At 47.8% G+C, this 14,088-nt stretch overlaps 1 protein-coding gene across 2 annotated transcripts in view; it reads left to right on the top strand.

Annotated features, from left to right (window-relative positions):
* Positions 1-845: 845 nt before the first annotated feature.
* GAL3ST1 (galactose-3-O-sulfotransferase 1) overlaps positions 846-14,088 on the top strand; it is a 139,137-nt gene continuing 125,894 nt past the window's right edge. Inside the window, exon 1 of one of the 2 annotated variants that reach the window (XM_077297188.1) lies at positions 846-1,132. The gene's annotated coding sequence lies outside the window, so the exon portion shown is untranslated. The remainder of the gene's footprint in view (positions 1,133-14,088) is intronic. The other variant, XM_077297198.1, reaches the window with a different exon arrangement.

Genomic DNA, 14,088 nt, shown 5'->3' with positions numbered 1-14,088 from the left:
TTCAAAGTTTGAAAATTGCAAAATTTTCGCCATATTTCCATTTTTTCATAAACGCAAGTTATATAGAAGAAACTTTACAACTGACATGAAGTACAATATGTCACGAAAAAACAGTCTCAAAATTAGCGGGATCTGTTAAAGCGTTCCAGAGTTATAACCTCATAAAGTGACAGTGGTCAGAATTGTAAAAATTGGCTTGGTCATTAAGTAGCAAATTGGCTCTGTCACTAAGGGGTTAAAGGGATATTTTACAATTTAATGTTAATGGCGGTTTAATCTTTTTTTCCTAGAACTCTTTTAACAATAGTAAAACATTATCAATTAATTTCTAATGATGTAGCGGACAGCCTCAGCAACAATTAGGAAATTGCAGCTTAGCAGACACCCCTGGGACATGTGCGAGCGCGACCCCAGCCTTCCATTAATAAGTGATGTCACCACATGGATGAGGTATCATCTTTAGTCCTAGGTTTGGGTGTCAGGGCCTCTCTCCTTTGCTTATTTGTAATCTACATTAAACAAGCTCCTTTTTATACATTTTATAGATTTTTTTTTAAATATTGATGAGCAGCAATGAAGCCAATGCCATCCCCTATATAACATGAGCAGTACATAATGCCAACACTATGTGTGACACCCACCTGTAGGTCCCAGTGTCCCCTCCCTGTGACATTGAGACCCCCAGATACTGGCTAGTGAGACTGCTATTTGTTCTATCAGCAGATAAGAGAAGCCTTGTTCTCGCTGGACGCTGAATGGACTCTCTGTGCTGAGGGAGAAGGGAGGAGACGGAGAGTTATGAGGGAGGTGGAGGGAACCAAGAGTTATCAATTATATATTTAGTCAGGGAGAAAGTGATACTGTAGAAAGCGGCAGGATTGAAATGTCCTCATGTTCTGAACTCTGCTAATGGAGTCATGAGCACTGACACAGCGTGAGGGAGGAAAGAGACGGTGAGGGGGAGAGACAGAGTCCTGTCAGAGAAGAGGCGCGGCGGACAGGAGGGTGGACAATGCTTTGACACGATATGGCTCCCCGGTCTGGACTATGTGAACTCTGAGGTATGGCAAACTGCGACTTTGGGCAGTAGGACGGAGCTTTACCACACAGATAAAGACCACCCGGCCCCGAGGTGAGTGCAGAGCGGCAGGTGCATGGCCGCCCGACCCTCACCCGTTACTGAGGGACCTTGTGTTGTGTGCAGCACTATATTGTCTCCAGGGGAAGCTCATGCACACAGCAGGCAGCACTTCTGCACTTTCAGCAATGAAATGGAGGTTTATGTGGAGTTTATAAATTGTTTTTACTACTGAACTTGTGACATTTGACTATAAAGCTAATTTGTGGTGTTAGTGGCAGTCATCTCTATGGCCGATAGTCCCGGTCTATGGTAATTGATTGGGAAAAAAACCTCTTGCCTATGTATGATATTATGGCTGTTACATTTTGGCTAATTTCTGGAAGATATAGTGAGAACGCACCAACATTGTGTGCTTGAAATTGTATAATTATAAATAGCATTACTAGATATCTGGCAGAACAGTCTGTAGCATGGCAGGAGTTTATGTAGTAACCAGATCACCATTTTCACAAAAAATAACCTTAAACTTATGTAAAAAGTCGCTATAAAGTGAACGATGAATCCGTGTAAGCCTCCCGCATCTAGTCTATCAAAATGTTTCCAGTATGGCCAGCTACTGCCTAACCTTTATCAGCTGTAGCAACGCCATACTGAGGTTTCTTGGGTTCACTCAAAGGCCACTTCCACCCTTGGGCCACCCTCGACTCTCGGGCTAACTTTGGGCCACCTACTCCCTCAGGCTACCTTTGGGCCACCCTCTAAACTCTGGTTACCTTTGCACTACTTTCTAGCCTGAGGCTATCTTTGGGTCACCTTCCACCTTCGGGCTACCCTTGGGCTGCCCTCCACCTTCAGCCACCCTTTGGTCAACCTCCACCCTTAGTCCCAAATGTGCATGTTTTATTTGTATCATAAGGTTAAATAGGTTATTTGTGAATAGACTCATAAGAAATAAGACCCTAGAGAAAGTGACTGTCTTCAAAGTCTTTCTGGATTTTTGTGACCCATTTTTGTGTCTAGACCAGCACCCAACGAGGAATCTTCTACTACTTTGATAGGACAGTTCAACACTAGATTGTATCATTTATATGGACTGAGAATTTCACTTCCCGGTCAGTGCAACAATCTTACTAGTTAAAAAATAATTAGTATGGCACAAGATAATTATATTTCTATTTGCATTTTTGCATTTTATCAGACTGAGGCCAACTGCAGATGAGTTTATGAAAAATTGTCCGAGCCTCATCCAGAAAATTCGGACGATTTTCATCTTACGTTATATACGAAGGGCGTTCATTAAAGATTTCCCCTGACCCACTTCCTCTGGACTGAGAGCAATGAAACTTGGCATAGTTATTAGTCCACTACATAGGTGCCACCCAGGGACACACACACTGGTGTAACTACAAAGTTATGGGCCCCGGGCCGAAATTTCAAATGGGGCCCCCTCAGGCCAAAATATTTCCCACCCAAATTCACATTTTCCCTACTCATTTCGCACACTATAGTTTTGTTGCAATGTTATATAGTCTGACCTAATACTGCCTTGTAATCGCTGAGAAAAATTATTTTATAACTAACATGTCCCTATGCTAATTAGGGTGATGTCTCCGGAAGTGCAGACACTGGGCGTTCATGTCCTCCCTCGCTCCAATTCCAAATGCACTCCGGGCGTATGAAATCTGTGTGCTGTTTCTTCCTGGTATGATGCGCATCTGCGTCATTTCCGGTCCTGTGCAGTGTGGGGGTGTATTGGGTGCACTGGTCGGCTCTGGAGCATGTGCACTGCACATTCTGACGCTGGCGAGTACACCCAATACTCCCCCACAATGCTCATGACACATGCTGGGCTCTGCCCACAGCCGTGTACCATTCTTCCCGACTCAGAAATTTACAGCCCGCACACACGCGGCTTTGCTCCATACACCTCATACACACGCGATTCCGCTCCGTACACCTCATACACACACGGCTCCGCTCCATACACCTCGTACACAAAAGGCACCGCTCCGTGGACCTCGTACACACACGGCTCCTCTCCATCCACCTCGTACACACGCGGCTCCGCTCCTTAATAATAATAATAATAATAATAATCTTTATTTATATAGCGCCAACATATTCCGCAGAGCTTTACCGTTTAACAGCTTCAAACACAACAGTCATAAGTAACAATGTTAACAATACAATAATTAAAGCAACACAAGACGACCCTGCTCGTGAGATCTTACAATCTACAATGAGGTGGGGGAGATACAAAGTACAGGTGTGTATTTACAATGATGTATTTACAATGATGGTCCAGCCATCTTCAGGGAGTGGGGGATAGCTCAGGGCCATATTTGCCACTAGGCACTTGAGGGCACGTGCCTAGGGTGGGACAATACAGGGGGCGGCACCTGAGCAAGGTTTTTTTTTATTTTTTATAAGTCCTGGGTCACCTCCTGACCGACAGCGCCCCCCCCCCCCGCGCCCGCCTCCCACCCACCCTCCTTGAAGACGATACTCACCCTGCTCCAGCGATGCATGGTCTCGGCGTCTGCAGCTCGTCCTAAATGAGCGGTCACGTGGTACCGCTCATTAAGGTCATGAATATGCACATATTCATGACCTTAATGAGCGGTATCACATGACCGCTCACGAAGGAAGAAGGTGCTGCGCCGGGAGACGGGACAGAGCGAGAGGGATGTCGGCGCAGCCATGCGGTGTGGGACAGGTGAGTATGAGGGACAGGGGATGGGGGTATGAAGGAGATCGGTAAGCTGCGCCATGCAAGATGGGAGAGGGGGGGTGGAGAGATGAGCCATTCATACAGGGGGGGAATATGAGCCATGCATACAGGGGGGGATATGAGCCATGCATACAGGGGGGAATATGAGCCATGCATTTTAGGCCACACCTCTGACCACACCCATTCATAATTAGTCACACCCATATCCACGTCCCAACCACACCCATTTAACACTGCTGATCACACTGTTTTATATACAATAATTATAAACAAAAAAAAATATGGCCACACAGTGCTCCATACTGTATAATGACCCCACATGATGCTCCATACTGTAAAATGGCCACACACAGTGCTCCATACTGTATAATGGCCACACACAGTGCTCCATACTGTATAATGGCCACACAGTGCTCCATACTGTATAATGGCCACACATGATGCTCCATAGTGTATAATGGCCACATATGATGCTCCATAGTGTATAATGGCTGCACATGATGCTCAGTACTGTATAATGGCCACACATGATGCTCCATAGTGTATAATGGCCACACATGATGCTCAATACTGTATAATGGCCACACGTGATGCTCCATAATGTATAATGGCCACACATGATGCTCCATACTGTATAATGGCCACACAGTGCTCCATACTGTATAATGGTCACATAGTGCTCCATACTGTATAACGGCCACACACAGTTCTCCATACTGTATAATGATCCCACATGATGCTCAATACTGTATAATGGCCACACATGATGCTCCATACTGTATAATGACCACACATGATGCTCCATCTATATATATAATTGTCTAAGGGTTTTTCCATCTGTCTGTCTTTCTGTCTGTCTGTCTGTCCTGGAAATCCAGCGTCTCTGATTGGTCGAGGCCGCCAGGCCTCGACCAATCAGCGACGGGCACAGCATGGCGACGATGATGTCATAATGGAAATCCCGCTTCTCTGATTGGTCGAGGCCGCCAGGCGACGGGCACAGTATCGACGTAGATGTCATAATGGTTGCCATGGCGACGATGATGTCACAAAGGTTGCCTCGACCAATCAGCGACGGGCACAGTCTGCCGCGAATTCTGGAATCATCATTGTCCATATACTACGGGGACATGCATATTCTAGAATACCCGATGCGTTAGAATCGGGCCACAATCTAGTACTGTATAATGGCCACACATGATGCTCCATACTGTATAACGACCACACATGATGCTCAATACTGTATAATGGCCACACACAGTTCTCCATACTGTATAATGATCCCACATGATGCTCAATACTGTATAATGACCCCCCTCACTCCTGTATGCATGGCTCATATTCCCCCCCCCCGAATGCATGCCTCATCTCCCTCCCATCCCATATACATGGCTCATATCCCCCCCTCCTGTATGCATGGCTCATATTCCCCCACCTGTATGCATGGCTAATATTCCCCCTCCTGTATGCATGGCTCATATTTCCCCCCCCCCTGTATGCATGGCTCATATTCCCCTTCCTGTATGCATGGCTCATACTCCCCCTCCTGTATGCATGGCTCATATTCCCCTTCCTGTATGCATGGCTCATATTCCCCCCCTGAATGCATGGCTCATATTCCCCCCCCTGGATGCATGGCCCATATCCCCCCTCCCCCGAATGCATGGCTCATATTCCCCCCTCCTGTATGCATGGCTCATATTCCTGCTCCTGTATGCATGGCTCATATTCCCCCCCTCCTGTATGCATGGCTCATATTCCCCCCTTCCTGTATGCATGGCTCATATTCCCCCCCCCCCCCCCCCCCGAATGCATGGCTCATATTCTCCCCCTGTATGCATGGCTCATATTCCCCCCCGTATGCATGGCTCATAAATACCCCCCGAATGCATGGCTCATATTCTCCCCCCGTATGCATGGCTCATATCCCCCCCTGAATGCATGGCTCATATTCTCCCCCCTGTATGCATGGCTCATATTCCCCCTCCTGTATGCATGGCTTATAACCCCCCCCTGTATGCATGGCTCATATTCCCCCGCAAATGCATGGCTCATATTCCCCCCCCCCCCGAATACATGGCTCATATTCTCCCCCCTGTATTCATGGCTCATATTCCCCCCTGAATGCAAGGCTCATATTCTCCCCCCTGTATGCATGGCTCATATTCCCCCCCGAATGCATGGCTCATATTCCCCCCGAATGCATGGCTCATATTCCCCCCCGAATGCATGGCTCATATTCCCCCCTGAATGCATGGCTCATATTCCCCCCTGAATGCATGGCCCATATTCCCCCCTGAATGCATGGCTTATCTCTCCACCCCCCCGCTCCCGCTCCTGCTCCCATCTTGCTTGGCGCGCCGGCTTATGTCCTCCTTCATCCCCCCGTCCCCCGTCCCTCATACTCACCTGTCCCTCATACTCACCTGTCTCACATCGTGCGGCCGCGCCGACATCCCTCGCGCTCTGTCCCGACTCCCGGCGCAGCACCTTCTTCCTGCATGAGCGGTCACGTGATACCGCTCATTAAGGTCATGAATATGCGCATATTCATGACCTTAATGAGCGATACTGCAGCGCCCCAGAGTCCTGGTCGTTGCAGTACTGTGGCTCCGCCACTATGGGGAGCTATGGTGCGTCTGATGGCACTGAAGGAGTTCATCGGATCAGGTATCACAGACACCAATACATTTCACAGCTGGGCCTCCGGGGGGAGCTAAGGGTGCTATTCATTAGGCCACTCCCCACCATAGTGGGTAAACTGGGGGTCAGGCAGGAAGTTAGATCAGAAAGCTGACTGGGTTGGAACCAGGCAACACCTTGTGGCAGAGGGTGTTGTAGGGGAAGATACAGTAGGGTCTCTGTCAGGGGTGGGATCCTGACAGAGGCTTGGCACCAAGAACGAACGTAACGGGACCGTGCCTGCTCCGGGTAGCGGCGGTGCCCAAGAAAGGATTAGAAGAGAGATAGATTGTGCTGAGTGAGAAACGAGATCACGCAAAGGAGAAATACCAGTAGGAGTCGTGCTGTAAGACCGAAGCAACATCCTACTGAGGCGCACTACCGGTGGCCGGAACGCCGAGGGAGTAGAATAACATTCAGCTTCAAGCAATACTCCAAACAGCGGCAGGACAGTCAGTCTAAGGCGGGCTGTCTAACACATATCACCTATGCAGTCTTGGGGGGCAACTTGTGGAGAGGGGCGACTCTAGGGTCCCGGAAGAGCTCCGAGCCTACCCGTCAAACGGGTGCCGTCCCAACCAGAACACCAGGGAGGGACGGAGGATTAGCAGAACATCATCTAATTGAGTTGTGAGGGAACTTAAGAAACAGACACAACAGTTGTGGGGGACTTTCCGTAAGCACAGCAGGGAAGGACCACAACACATAGCGCTAGAAGGAAGGCACCGATTTCCACCTGTGAAGAGAACTCTGGAGGTGCCATTGGACCGGCCGGACTTGCGCAGCCTGGTGAACCGTGTTCCGGACTGAGGACCCAGAGATCTTCAGTAAAGAGGTAAAGAGACTGCAACCTGGTGTCCTCGTTATTTACTGCACCGCACCACCACAGCATCACCACCATCTACATCCGTCACATCATTCACTGTGCGCCCCACGGCAGGGTCACGGACCGGGGCCTAGCCGCCGTGACAACCTCAGAGCAGAGACTCAGAGGCCCGGTACCGGGTACCCCTCGGCCCTGCGGCGGTGGGGGCGCCGCAATACCACGTGACCGCTCATTCCGGACGAGCTGTGTATGCCGAGACCAGGCATCGCTGGAGCAAGGTGAGTATCGTCTTCAAGGAGGGCGGGCGGCCAGGGGGGGGAGATAAACAGACTGCAGGGGGGTGTGTCGGTTGCTTCTCCTGCTGTCTGCGGGATCAGAGCGTCCCATGCTGGACAGCAGGGAGAAGCAACAAAACCGGGACAGTCCCGCACAATGAGGGACGGTTGGGAGCTGTGCATACAGGAGGGGGGGATATGAGCCATGCATATGGGATGGGAGGGAGATGAGCCATGCATACAGGAGGGGGGGTCATTATACAGTATTGAGCATCATGTGGGATCATTATACAGTATGGAGAACTGTGTGTTGCCATTATACAGTATTGAGCATCATGTGTGGCCGTTATACAGTATGGAGCATCATGTGTGGCCGTTATACAGTATGGACCATCATGTGTGGCCATTATACAGTATGGAGCATCATGTGTGGCCGTTATACAGTATGGAGCATCATGTGTGGCCATTATACAGTATTGAGCATCATGTGGGATCATTATACAGTATGGAGAACTGTGTGTGGCCGTTATACAGTATGGAGCACTGTGTGGCCATTATACAGTATGGAGCACTGTGTGGCCATTATACATTATAGAGCATCATGTGTGGCCATTATACACTATGGAGCATCATGCGTGGCCATTATACAGTATTGAGCATCATGTGTGGCCATTATACAGTATGGAGAACTGTGTGTGGCCATTATACAGTATGGAGCATCATGTGTGGCCATTATACAGTATGGAGCATCATGTGTGGCCATTATACAGTATGGAGCATCATGTGTGGCCATTATACAGTATTGAGCATCATGTGGGATCATTATACAGTATGGAGAACTGTGTGTGGCCGTTATACAGTATGGAGCACTGTGTGGCCATTATACATTATAGAGCATCATGTGTGGCCATTATACACTATGGAGCATCATGTGTGGCCATTATACAGTATTGAGCATCATGTGTGGCCATTATACAGTATGGAGAACTGTGTGTGGCCTGTTGTGAAATTGGATTTTGGGCTCCCCCGGTGGCCACTGGTGGAATTGAACTTGTGTGCATCATCCCCTCTGTTCACCTGTTCCCATCAGGATGTGGGAGTCGCTATTTAACCTTGCTCCTCTGTCACTTCCATGCCGGTCAACATTGTAATCAGAAGCCTTTCTGTGCATGTTCCTGCTACCAGACAACTTCCAGCTAAGTCGGACTTTTGTCCTTGTTTGTTTTTTGCATTTTGTTCCAGTTCACAGCTGCAGTTTCGTTTCTGTGTCTGGAAAGCTCTTGTGATCTGAAATTGCCACTCTGATGTTATGAGTTAATACTAGAGTCTTAAAGTAATTTCAGGATGGTGTATTGATAGGGTTTTCAGCTGACCATGAAAGTACCCTTTCTGTCTTCCTGCTATCTAGTAAGCGGACCTCGATTTTGCTAAACCTATTTTTCATACTACGTTTGTCATTTTCATCTTAAATCACCGCCAATATATGTGGGGGCCTCTGTCTGCCTTTCGGGGAAATTTCTCTAGAGGTGAGCCAGGACTATATTTTCCTCTGCCAGGATTAGTTAGTCCTCCGGCCGGCGCTGGGCGTCTAGGGATAAAACGCAGGCTACGCTACCCGGCTACTGTTAGTTGTGCGGCAGGTTTAGTTCATGGTCAGTTTAAGTTTCCATCCTTCCAAGAGCTAGTTCCTATGTATGCTGGGCTATGTTCTCTTGCCATTGAGAACCATAACAGTTTGACCGGCCCACAAAGGGTTAAATTAATTGGCAGAGAAAGGAGAGAAAAAAGAAGTCTGCTGAAAAATTTTATTTTTTTTTTTCCTTCAGTTCTGAGTGTGCTTTCAATTGAATCACTTGCAAGTCTGCCTATATTGCAGCCTTCCTCTCTCTCTCTCCTTCTAATCCTGGAATGGCTCTGTGTTCACCTGTTTAAAATGGATATTCAGAGTTTAGCTGCAGGTTTGAATAATCTCACCACGAAAGTTCAAAATTTACAAGATTTTGTTGTTCATGTTCCTATATCTGAACCTAGAATTCCTTTGCCTGAATTTTTCTCGGGGAATAGATCTTGCTTTCAAAATTTCAAAAATAATTGCAAGTTGTTTTTGTCCCTGAAATCTCGCTCTGCTGGAGATCCTGCTCAGCAGGTCAGGATTGTGATTTCCTTGCTCCGGGGCGACCCTCAAGATTGGGCTTTTGCATTGGCTCCAGGGGATCCTGCGTTGCTCAATGTGGATGCGTTTTTTCTGGCCTTGGGGTTGCTTTATGAGGAACCTCATTTAGAGCTTCAGGCGGAAAAAGCCTTGATGTCCCTATCTCAGGGGCAAGATGAAGTTGAAATATACTGCCAAAAATTCCGTAAATGGTCTGTGCTTACTCAGTGGAATGAGTGCGCCCTGGCGGCGAATTTCAGAGAGGGTCTCTCTGATGCCGTTAAGGATGTTATGGTGGGGTTCCCTGTGCCTGCGGGTCTGAATGAGTCCATGACAATGGCTATCCAGATCGATAGACGTCTGCGGGAGCGCAAACCTGTGCACCATTTGGCGGTGTCTACTGAGAAGACGCCAGAGAATATGCAATGTGATAGAATTCTGTCCAGAAGCGAACGGCAGAATTTTAGACGAAAAAATGGGTTGTGCTTTTATTGTGGTGATTCAACTCATGTTATATCAGCATGCTCTAAGCGTACTAAGAAGCTTGATAAGTCAGTTTCAATTGGCACTTTTCAGTCTAAGTTTATTCTATCTGTGACCCTGATTTGTTCTTTATCATCTATTACCACGGATGCCTATGTCGACTCTGGCGCCGCTTTGAGTCTTATGGATTGGTCCTTTGCCAAACGCTGTGGGTATGATTTAGAGCCTCTTGAAACTCCTATACCTCTGAAGGGGATTGACTCCACCCCATTGGCTAGTAATAAACCACAATACTGGACACAAGTAACTATGCGAATTAATCCGGATCATCAGGAGATTATTCGCTTTCTTGTGCTGTATAATCTACATGATGTGTTGGTGCTTGGATTGCCATGGCTGCAATCTCATAACCCAGTCCTCGACTGGAACGCTATGTCTGTGTTAAGCTGGGGATGTAAGGGGATGCATGGGGACGTACCTTTGGTTTCCATTTCGTCATCTATTCCCTCTGAGATTCCTGAATTCTTGTCTGACTATCGTGACGTTTTTGAAGAACCTAAGCTTGGTTCATTACCTCCGCACCGGGAGTGCGATTGTGCCATAGATTTGATTCCGGGTAGTAAATACCCTAAGGGTCGTTTATTTAATCTGTCTGTGCCTGAACATGCTGCTATGCGAGAATATATAAAGGAGTCCTTGGAAAAGGGACATATTCGTCCTTCGTCATCTCCCTTAGGAGCCGGTTTTTTTCTTTGTGTCTAAGAAAGATGGCTCTTTGAGGCCGTGTATTGATTATCGGCTTTTGAATAAAATCACGGTTAAATATCAATATCCGTTGCCACTGCTGACTGATTTGTTTGCTCGCATAAAGGGGGCCAAGTGGTTCTCTAAGATAGATCTCCGTGGGGCGTATAATTTGGTGCGAATTAAGCAGGGGGATGAGTGGAAAACCGCATTTAATACGCCCGAGGGCCACTTTGAGTATTTGGTGATGCCTTTTGGCCTTTCAAATGCCCCTTCAGTCTTTCAGTCCTTTATGCATGACATTTTCCGTGATTATTTGGATAAATTTATGATCGTGTATCTGGATGATATTCTGATTTTTTCGGATGACTGGGACTCTCATGTCCAGCAGGTCAGGAGGGTTTTTCAGGTTTTGCGGTCTAATTCCTTGTGTGTGAAGGGTTCTAAGTGCGTTTTTGGGGTTCAAAAGATTTCCTTCTTGGGATACATTTTTTCCCCCTCTTCCATCGAGATGGATCCTGTCAAGGTTCGGGCTATTTGTGATTGGACGCAACCCTCTTCTCTTAAGAGTCTTCAGAAATTTTTGGGCTTTGCTAACTTTTATCGTCGATTTATTGCTGGTTTTTCTGATGTTGTTAAACCATTGACTGATTTGACTAAGAAGGGTGCTGATGTTGCTGATTGGTCCCCTGCTGCTGTGGAGGCCTTTCGGGAGCTTAAGCGCCGCTTTTCTTCCGCCCCTGTGTTGCGTCAGCCTGATGTTGCTCTTCCTTTTCAGGTTGAGGTCGACGCTTCTGAAATCGGAGCTGGGGCGGTTTTGTCGCAAAGAAGTTCCGACTGCTCCGTGATGAAACCTTGTGCTTTTTTTTCTCGTAAATTTTCGCCCGCCGAGCGGAATTATGATATTGGGAATCGGGAGCTTTTGGCCATGAAGTGGGCTTTTGAGGAGTGGCGTCATTGGCTTGAGGGGGCTAGACATCAGGTGGTGGTATTGACCGACCACAAGAATTTGATTTATCTTGAGTCCGCCAGACGCCTGAATCCTAGACAGGCGCGCTGGTCGTTGTTTTTCTCTCGGTTTAATTTTGTGGTGTCATACCTACCGGGTTCTAAGAATGTTAAGGCGGATGCCCTTTCTAGGAGTTTTGAGCCTGACTCCCCTGGTAATTCTGAACCTACAGGTATCCTTAAGGATGGAGTGATATTGTCTGCCGTTTCTCCAGACCTGCGGCGGGCCTTGCAGGATTTTCAGGCGGATAGACCTGATCGTTGCCCACCTGGTAGACTGTTTGTTCCTGATGATTGGACCAGTAAAGTCATTTCTGAGGTTCATTCTTCTGCGTTGGCAGGTCATCCTGGAATCTTTGGTACCAGGGATTTGGTGGCAAGGTCCTTCTGGTGGCCTTCCCTGTCACGAGATGTACGAGGCTTTGTGCAGTCTTGTGACGTTTGTGCTCGGGCCAAGCCTTGTTGTTCTCGGGCTAGTGGATTGTTGTTGCCCTTGCCTATCCCGAAGAGGCCTTGGACGCACATCTCGATGGATTTTATTTCGGATCTTCCTGTTTCTCAGAAGATGTCTGTCATCTGGGTGGTGTGTGACCGTTTCTCTAAGATGGTCCATTTGGTTCCCCTGCCTAAGTTGCCTTCTTCTTCCGAGTTGGTTCCTCTGTTTTTTCAAAATGTGGTTCGTTTGCATGGTATTCCGGAGAATATCGTTTCTGACAGAGGAACCCAATTCGTGTCTAGATTTTGGCGGGCATTCTGTGCTAGGATGGGCATAGATTTGTCTTTCTCGTCTGCTTTCCATCCTCAGACTAATGGCCAGACCGAGCGGACGAATCAGACTTTGGAGACATATTTGAGGTGTTTTGTGTCTGCAGATCAGGATGATTGGGTTGCTTTTTTGCCTTTAGCGGAGTTTGCCCTCAATAATCGGGCCAGCTCTGCCACCTTGGTGTCTCCTTTTTTCTGTAATTCGGGGTTTCATCCTCGATTTTCCTCCGGTCAGGTGGAATCTTCGGATTGTCCTGGAGTGGATGCTGTGGTGGAGAGGTTGCATCAGATTTGGGGGCAGGTGGTGGACAATTTGAAGTTGTCCCAGGAGAAGACTCAGCTTTTTGCCAACCGCCGGCGTCGGGTTGGTCCTCGGCTTTGTGTCGGGGACTTGGTGTGGTTGTCTTCTCGTTTTGTCCCTATGAGGGTTTCTTCTCCTAAGTTTAAGCCTCGGTTCATCGGCCCGTACAAGATATTGGAGATTCTTAACCCTGTGTCCTTCCGTTTGGACCTCCCTGCATCTTTTTCTATTCATAATGTTTTTCATCGGTCATTGTTGCGCAGGTATGAGGTACCGGTTGTGCCTTCCGTTGAGCCTCCTGCTCCGGTGTTGGTTGAGGGCGAGTTGGAGTACGTTGTGGAAAAAATCTTGGACTCCCGTGTTTCCAGACGGAAACTCCAGTATCTGGTCAAATGGAAGGGATACGGTCAGGAGGATAATTCTTGGGTGACTGCCTCTGATGTTCATGCCTCCGATCTGGTCCGTGCCTTTCATAGGGCTCATCCTGATCGCCCTGGTGGTTCTGGTGAGGGTTCGGTGCCCCCTCCTTGAGGGGGGGGTACTGTTGTGAAATTGGATTTTGGGCTCCTCCGGTGGCCACTGGTGGAATTGAACTTGTGTGCATCATCCCCTCTGTTCACCTGTTCCCATCAGGATGTGGGAGTCGCTATTTAACCTTGCTCCTCTGTCACTTCCATGCCGGTCAACATTGTAATCAGAAGCCTTTCTGTGCATGTTCCTGCTACCAGACAACTTCCAGCTAAGTCGGACTTTTGTCCTTGTTTGTTTTTTGCATTTTGTTCCAGTTCACAGCTGCAGTTTCGTTTCTGTGTCTGGAAAGCTCTTGTGATCTGAAATTGCCACTCTGATGTTATGAGTTAATACTAGAGTCTTAAAGTAATTTCAGGATGGTGTATTGATAGGGTTTTCAGCTGACCATGAAAGTACCCTTTCTGTCTTCCTGCTATCTAGTAAGCGGACCTCGATTTTGCTAAACCTATTTTTCATACTACGTTTGTCATTTTCATCTTAAATCACCGCCAATATATGTGGGGGCCTCT

This window comes from Ranitomeya variabilis, chromosome 1 (assembly GCF_051348905.1).
Source record: "Ranitomeya variabilis isolate aRanVar5 chromosome 1, aRanVar5.hap1, whole genome shotgun sequence".
NCBI lineage: Eukaryota > Metazoa > Chordata > Amphibia > Anura > Dendrobatidae > Ranitomeya > Ranitomeya variabilis.
Note: the sequence above shows the minus strand (reverse complement) of the source record. Positions and strands in the feature narration are given on the sequence as shown.